Source organism: Marmota monax, unplaced genomic scaffold, assembly GCF_021218885.2.
Source record: "Marmota monax isolate L192 unplaced genomic scaffold, Marmota_monax_Labrador192_F-V1.1 WCK01_AAM20220418_F8-fsc00020, whole genome shotgun sequence".
NCBI lineage: Eukaryota > Metazoa > Chordata > Mammalia > Rodentia > Sciuridae > Marmota > Marmota monax.
In genome coordinates, this window is record NW_026692912.1 from 21,531,187 (window position 1) to 21,539,548 (window position 8,362).

At 51.8% G+C, this 8,362-nt stretch overlaps 1 long non-coding RNA gene across 1 annotated transcript; it reads left to right on the plus strand.

Moving 5' to 3' along the window:
• The first annotated feature begins 3,249 nt into the window (after window positions 1–3,249).
• On the plus strand, window positions 3,250–4,136 carry LOC124097512 (uncharacterized). Its single transcript, XR_006853254.2, has 2 exons — window positions 3,250–3,521; window positions 3,694–4,136. It is a non-coding gene; the product is annotated as an uncharacterized LOC124097512 (long non-coding RNA).
• Window positions 4,137–8,362: the final 4,226 nt, after the last annotated feature.

Genomic DNA, 8,362 nt, shown 5'->3' on the forward strand with positions numbered 1-8,362 from the left:
GTCTCCTTTTAAACCTAAGAATTCTCACAGTTTGTTTCTTCAAACAATTCTCCAGCACATTCTCAGTGCCAGGTGTCAAGAGTGGAAAAAAAGAAGTCAGGGTGTTTGCCCATTTTTCAGATGAGGAAACTTGGACACTGACAATGTAAGGAATTTGCCCAAGACTGCGGGGCTCTGGGCGCAGTGCCCTGTCCTTCCCATGCCTTCTGAGGTCATTCTCAAACTGGTCCAAGACCCCAGGGACCAGTAGCACCTCTCTCTGCCATTCCCAGGGAAGCCAGGATTAACTTATAGGGGAATTGCTGAGCAAGCACATTTTATTTACTTCGGAGTGGTGATCTGGTGACAGGGACACCCAGGGCTGGGGAACCTGCTCACGTGGTGATACCTGTAAGAATAAAACTACACTGCCCTATATTTCTTTAAATCCCATTTCAAAGACACACAAAGGCTTCATTTATTTATGTTTGAAGTTCACCTTTGAGATGTCACCAGCATGTGGAGTGAATCTGTAACTTTTGTCCGACTTCCAGCCAGGGACATGGGCCTGCCACAGACAAGCCTGGGGCCCGGGAGGTAGTGTGGCCTTCACTCTTTTCTTGCCCAGTATTTACTGGGAACAGTAAGACAGTTTTAGTTGGAGTTGTTAGGATTTGAACCCATGTCAGCAGGTTCCTGAAAGTCAGCTTCTGTTGTGAGTGGAGCTGAGCCCGGTTCTCTGGGCTCAGCTCTTGGTGAATGTGCCCTTGATTGTTGGCCCCCAACCACCTGCTGTGAGGCCAGGCCTGCCAGAGCCCCACAGAAGCAAGAGTCAGCCTGAGCTCAGTCCTCTGTCATCCATTCTTGAGCTGTACCCCACAACCTGACTCTGCAGGTGCACCTAGAGGACGGGGTGGGGTGGGGTGGGAGTGGATAGTGGGCAGGGGGCCAGGCTCCTCACTTGGGCAACTCCTCTTGGTACTTCCTAATCTCTGATCCATCCACTGTCATGAAGCAAGTTTGGAGCTCCTTAGGGCCTTGCATTCCCTGGGCCCGCTGAGAAGTGGTCAGTCTGCCCTGCTCTTCCCGTGGCCTCTCCCAAGGAATCCAGAGGTGGCCAGCAGGGAGGGCTAAGCCGTTGTCTAGCTTGATAAAACCTCTTGATCTTTTTTGGGGTGGCCTGGGCAGGGGAGCTCTCGCAGCCCACCAAAGGAGCCAATAGGACAGTGGGCTGCGTGGGGGGCTGGGAGGGTGCGGCTAGGGCTCCCCGCAGGAACCACAAGTGCTCATTGGCTGGGCGAGTCGCTCCCCTGTTTGTGTGCACCGTGGTTCATGGAGGGCGCCGCTGGGGGGGTCTTGTGCACACACTGGGGCGCAGCAATCCATCTGTACCCTGTCAAGGGGGTGATGAGGCTTTTCGAGATGAAGGGCTGGCCTTTTTGTTTGGGCACCTGCACAAGTTTGGGGTGCTCACCTTTCCCCCTGGAGCTGGGGAGGTCTGGCCTGAGTCACTGCTCCCGGAGGAAGTTAATTAATGGCCCAGTATTTACCAAGTGTCTGCTGGGACAGCAGGGAGCAGGGCGCGGGGACTGCTGGGGACCTGGGCTCTGGTCAAGCCCCAGGGGGTGTCAGCCCCACCTCAGAGCCAGGAGATCTTTCAAGTGCACAGATACCTGTGGCCACCTTCTGGTCACCCAGGCTTGGGGCCGTGGTGTGGCTGGGAAGGTTGGGTTTCGCCCAGTGGCTCCCAGGGACTGGTTTGGGGACAGGAGCAGAAGCAAAGCGCTGAACTGGGGGCTTCGTATTGGGAGGAGGGGGAGAGACCTGGGCTTCACACATGCATTCATGTGTTTGTTCTCCAGGGAAATGTTTCCAGAACCCTCCTCTGGAGTCCCTGGAAATGGGTGAGGGAACAAGATGGAAAGTCACAGTTCTCAGGGAAACAGACAGGATAGATAGATGAACAATGTGGAGTGATAAGCCTGATTAGAAGCACTGCCTGGAGCCTGGAGGGGGTGGGAGGGACCCCAGAGCTGGCCCAGGAAGCTTCCTGTGGGGAGCCAAGACCTGGAGACCAAGGAGGGGGAGGGCCTTCTGGCAGAGATCAGCAAGGGGCTTAGCAAAGGGCCCAGTACACAGTAGGTACTCAATAAATGCTTGTGGAATAAGTGGATCAATGAACACAACTGCGCAGAAGGCATTGCTAGTGTTAGAAGGGTCCTAGAGTCCAGGCTTCCCTCTCCCCAATTTCCAGATGGGTAAACTGAGGTCCAGAGACCTTAGAGAACTGGCCAGGAGCTAGAACTGGAATTCAGATGTCCTGCTTCCCAGTTCAGCCTCTAACTGCCCCAATGTCCTGTCTCTTGGGTTGAGTGTGAATTGCTGTGGGAGGACTGACACCTGGGCTTTGGCCAGCACAGGGTCAACTGTTGCGTCCCTTCTGAGGCAGGGAGGCCATTGGGTCTTGGATGTGGGAGCTCTGGGCTGCATCTCAGGAAGGCCTGTGGCCGGTGGGCACCGGGAGCAAGGCTGGTTCCAGATCCAGGGCAGCCCTTTCCCCCAGTCCTGCAGGACCACACCCTGACACTGGCCCAGGTGGGTTCATGTGTGATTCTGAACTCGTAGATGGAGTTGCGTAGACTGCAGATACCGCTTGGTCTAGGTCTCTGGGCTCCTGGCATTGTTGGGCATACATTTGCTCACTCATTCCCTCATTCATTCATGGGCTGAGGGCTGGCCAAGCTACAGGGAGATGCCACACATGTCTCACTGCCCAGCGTTGGGCTGGGGAGCCTTTTTATCTTCTGGGCCAGGTCTGATCAACTGGTAGCATCTGCCAGGAGCTCTGGGATCTAACAGGTGCCCCAATTGATTAGTGATGTCTGCCAAGGGCTTAGCCGGAGTCTTTATGGCAAGTTTGCTGGAGTGGAGGATGGAGGAGCTGCTCAGTGCTTTGGACATCTGGGTGGTCTAACAGAGAGTGGGGCAGGGGGCCAGGAGAGGGGATGTCAGCCCCTGATGGGTGTCATCCCTGGGTCTTGTGCATTGCCTCCCTTGGGTCTATTGTCACCCTCCTCCAGGAGGTGCTTTGCGCATCAGGTGACTAGAAGGAGCACTGGATTAGTGGCACACAAAACAGGAAACTTCCCTCCCTCTTCTCCTTTCTCCAAATCCTTCCTGAAGCTGCACAGGCTGGGCAGGCCGGGGTTAATCCTAGGCAGCCTGGGTGGGTGTGTGCAAGGAGTGGGTGGGTGGGGGGCAGCTCTGCAGTCCCTGGCTTGGAGTTGTTTTTATAACTCACTTAGTGCAGACCTTTGTCCCCTTGCCGGCTCCACTGGGAGTTTCTAAGGAGTGAGAAGCTCTTTGGATCTTAGGAACTGAATCTTAGAATTTTATTTTTCATTTGCACGGTGGGGGCGGGTGACTGCACTGCCTGCACCCCACAACTCCCTACTCAGCGAATAACGACTGTAGACACCACTGTACCAGGACTCGCTTGAACGCGAATTATTTTTCATTAATCCTCAAAATGACCGAGCCAGGTGGGTAGTTCTGTAACCCCCATTTGAGTAAACTGAGACCCATAGAAGGGAAGCTCTGAATCAGGGAACACGCATGCCTCGGCCACCGCAGCGGTAAGAGCCTGTGGTCCGAGCTGGAGAGAGATGTCTTATTTATTTATTTATTTATCTGTCTATCAATCATTTTCTGCAGTGCTGGGATGGAACCCTGGAGCATGGCGGTCCTGCCCTCTTAGCCCTTTCCTGCTTTCCAGATGGGAAAAGGAAGTAAGCAAAAAAATAAACAAGTCTGCACGAGGGTGACAAAGGAAGCCCGAGGAGGGCAGCCGGCAGAGGGTCCCCAGTCCTCCCCTGGGCAGGTCCCCTCCAGGCGTCCCGCTGAGCGCCTCTGGGGCCAGAACCCTCCCGCAGTCTGCAGAGGCGGGGGCTCCCCGTCTCCCGCTCCCCACAACTTGAATTTTTAATGTGGCTCCACAGAACAAAGCAGAGTTTCTGTTTCGAGAGCTCAAAACCCATTTCTCAAGTCTGAGCGGCCCTGCGTGAAGAGGCCGCGGCCGGCAGGGCCTGGGCCGTGGGTCGTCCTCAGCTGTCCCCAGGCTCCTTCCCAATCTTGTTTAATTAAAAAGCAAAAAAGAGGCCGAGTAGAATTTCCGTTCTGGACCTGGTGCTGGGCAGGGGCAGCGGGCAGGGCACCCCCGGCCCCTCGGGGGGCTCAGGTGCCCTCGCGGCCTTTGCCATGCCGATGAGGAAACAGGCTCAGAGGCAGGAACGCGTCCCAGGCTGGGCTGTGGCCCTCTCCTGTGGGGGACACCCCTGGCCTCTAAGCCACACCCCCACGCCCCAGCTACTTGGCCTCCCAAAGCCGCAGCCCTGGCCTCAGGAGGGTGTAGATGAGGGAACCGAGGGGTGACGCAAAGGGGCTGAGAGGGGTGGGAGAGACTTACCGAGAAGAGCCTGGTGGTCTGTGAGTGAGGTGGGCACTACTTTTCCCCAGAACTGGCCTCAGGATGTGGTAAAATGGGTGGCTCCCAGTGCCTTCTCAGTACCAGGTAGAAGGCGGCCTCTGGGACTCCGGGGCCAGGATTTGTGGAAATCGGGGAACCAGCGAGGGTTCTCTGCTGCTGGGGTTCATCTGTGCAGCAGGGGCTCACTGTCCAGTGCTCTGCCTCTGGCTGCTCCCACAGGGTCACCTGCCATGGCCCCGCCTGAAGGGAGCCTCATCTCCCTTCCTCAGTTCCTGGTTTCCTGAGGTTCCAAGAACATGGTTAGACTCACTGCTTCTTTCAGAAGGAAATGACAGTGAGCTGGGTGCGGCCACACCCGCCTGTGATCCCAGCCACTTGGGAGGCTGAGGCCAGAGGATGGCAAGTTGGGAGCAACTTAGTGAGACCCTGTTTCAAACAAACAAATAAGGGCCAGGGATGTGGCTCAGTGGTTAAGGGTCTCTGGGTCCAATCCCTGTGCCCCCCCTCCCCCCGCCACAAAAGGCAGTGATTTTTATAAAAGTCTGTGAGAGTTGACTATGCTTTGCCGCAGTAACAAATAATGCCCCAAATCTTAGAGGTTTGACCAGAACAAGTGTGTTTTCTTCTCATGCTCCAATTCCATGTAGATCAAACCCTGTCCTCCAGCTCCAGGATCCTCTCACTGTGTGGTTTTACCAACCCAGAGGGCAGACAGAGGAGGCAGGAAGGTCTGAAGACAGTAAACACAGATGTATTACTGTGATGCCTTCATTAGCATTCCTCCCTGTCATTGGCCAGCAGTGAGTCACATGAAGCACATAGGTGCAAGGGAGATTGGGAAATGTAGTCCTCAGATGTGCTCAGCAGGCAGATGACCCACTTCAGGGACTCTACAGCTTTGTTGTAGGCACAAAAGCCTTGAAGAATGCACAAGAGGAGGTTCGACTGATTTTTAGAGGCAAAAATAAACTAAAATGTTCTTAGCTGGGCGTGCGATCAACCACTGAGTTATACCAAGGCCTGATCTCTCATCTGTAGTATCACACACTGAATTTAATCTATTCTAAAGCACCCTCATCCCCATATCTGACATCTTACTGTTGATGACCTCTTAGATTTGAGAAGGGCTGGGTTTTTAGACTAGTGAACATTTATAGGCAGGCACGTCACACAACATATCTCCTTATTCCACAGTTGGTGACATGTAGGTTGGTTAAGGTAGCCTACTCAGTATTTCAGGGGCTTAGAGAAGGGAAAGGGGACCATTTTTTTTATTGAGAACTGAGTGCTCACTGGGCCGTGTGCCCAGGCTTCATGGCACAGGGCTTTTCAAACACCCATCAAGGGTTTGCATCGTGCCCATTCTGCAGACCAGAGCTCTTCTAGAGACCCTTGTGGAGAAGCGTGAATCCCAGTCACGGGGTGTCGTCATGGACCCGTTTCCCAGGTGGGGGAGCTTGGTGCATGGAGGATTTACAAAGTCAGAAAGCGGCAGGCTGGAGTTGGAGCCCCCGTCTTTTCCTTCCCAGAAGCCAAATGCGAACAGCTCTGCTCTCCTGCACCCAGTGTCTCCTGAACGGGCCCGTGGGGAGTGGTCCCAAGACCCACCTGGAGAACAAGTCTGTGAGGCCTCCTCGTCTGGGGTTCTGGACGAGCACACAGACCAGCTGTTCTTGGGCCAGAACAAACCCGATTCCAACAGGGCTGACAAGGCATCGGATAAAAGTTACAATGCCAGCCGTGCTTGTGGCACAGGAGGGGTCCCGGGGCTCCTTGTCACAAACGTATTAGTGGGGCTTCAGCAATCTGTATCTGATGTGTGTGAACAGGGATGTGTACCACCAAAGGTGGGTTTTGTGGAGACCTTCCTGACGCAGGATCCAACTCTTCTCAGTCAAGGAACAGCCCCAAGGATTCCGTGGCATTGGCTGAGAGCTACTAAATGAGGAAGTCAACTTTCTATTAAAAGAATATGTTTCTTTCGTAGGTATTAAAACCTTCCAGGTGTGTTTGTGGATATGAATTTGCCTTGGAGTATTGCTTTGGCTGGGCAGTGGCTGTAGCCCATGCATACAGTCAACCATCACAGGGTGCAGGTACCCTTAGGTTCCTCTGTGTAGGAACTTTCCTTGGATCACTGTTCAACATTTTTCCATTTTTCCAGGGCAGAAAAAATTTTCCCATCCCACTGACTTTGGCCTTGGCCATATGAATTGTTTTGACCAGTGGAATGTGGATAGAGAGCTAATGTACCTATTAAGAGGAGGTCCTTGGAGATTATTGTGGTTTCTTTTGTCCTCTGCCACATTTGTGATCTGTCATGACAAAATACCCTACTGAGCTTCTGGTCCCAAAGGAAAGCGGAGACCTTGTGCAGACTGGAGCTCAGCCCACAGCGTGGAGACAGGTTCCACCCCCCCACACCTGAAGCCAGGTGACTGGGGAGAGCGCAGCCTCGCCAGCCAAATCGCAGTCCAGCTGTGGACCAGGGAGGAGAAATGCCTCTGTAGGAAGTTCTGAGCATCTAGGGCTATTTGTTTGGAGGACAGCATAGTCAGGGCAAAAGCTGACCGCTCCATCGACATTAAGTGACTTACGGCCACAGACCTAGAAGGAGAAGGGCAGGGCCTAGAATCTTGGCCTCCTTTGATCTTCTCTCCAGTACACATCTGGAGACTTCCGGGAAATGAGTCCAGGAATGAGAAGGGAACCAGGAGGGAGGGTTCTCCCGGGCCCCAGGGCCTTTTCCTAGCTCACCTTCTGTATCTCATGGAGACAGTGATCCTGAGGACCCCCTGGTTGAAGGTGGAGTCAGGGTCTGATAAACCCACTGTAAATGGAAAGTATCACTTAGCAAAAAATGAATTTAAAACATCTGACCTACCAAATGTCATAGTGTGGCACACTGTATATAGCACTGTATCAGGTTTTTTCTCCTTGTGATCTCGCGGCTGATCACGGGAGCTGCAGCTCATTGTGGCTTCCCAGCATCACAAGACATTATGGGACGGTTTATCAGTAGCCCAGGAAAAGCACAAAATTAAAAAAAAATTAAATACTTTTTAGTTGCAAATGGACCTTTATTTTATTTATTTATTTTTATATGATGCTGAGAATCGAACCCAGTGCCTCACACATGCTAGGCAAGTGCTCTACCACTGAGCCTCAGCCCCAGCCCTCAAAATTCAAATTTTAAAATACAGTTTCTACTAAGTACATATTGCTTTTGCACCAGTGGGGAGTCAAAAAATTATTAAGTGGAACCACTATAAGTAGGGGACTATTACTTATTGATGCATCTGTGACTAGTTGTAAAATTCCATCATCATATTCATGTTTGGAGATGGAGAGTTTTAGGAGGGAAAACCATGTATTAACGATTTTTCTATTTTATAACTTTTAAGGAAACTTAGACAACTAGATAGTCTTAGAAATTCCTACTTTACTAAGGGCTGTTTAGTGAAAAAGTCAACTTTCTGGCTAAAAGAATCTCTCAGTCACTTTGTACTTTTTAGGTGTATTTGTGGATATGAATTTGCCTTTGCGTACTGCTTTGGCTGCATCCTCAAATTGTAGTGTACAATCTTCTCATTTTACCTAACATTGAAATAGCACAAAACATCTAATTAGCACAGAATTTCCTTTTGCATTCCCTTTTTTATCTCAAGAGTCATATGGAAGAAACTTTTCAAATTTCCACCAAGTCTGATTTCTAAAAATAATTCTTGAGCTATGAATTTTAATATTTCATTTCCCTGTGTTGGGACTGTGCTTTGCTTTGGAACTTACTGAGTTTATCTTTTTTTGGGGGGTGGGGTAACCAGGGATTAAACTTGGCACTCAACCACTGAGCCACATCTCCAGCCCTATTTTGTATTTTATTTGGAGACAGGGTCT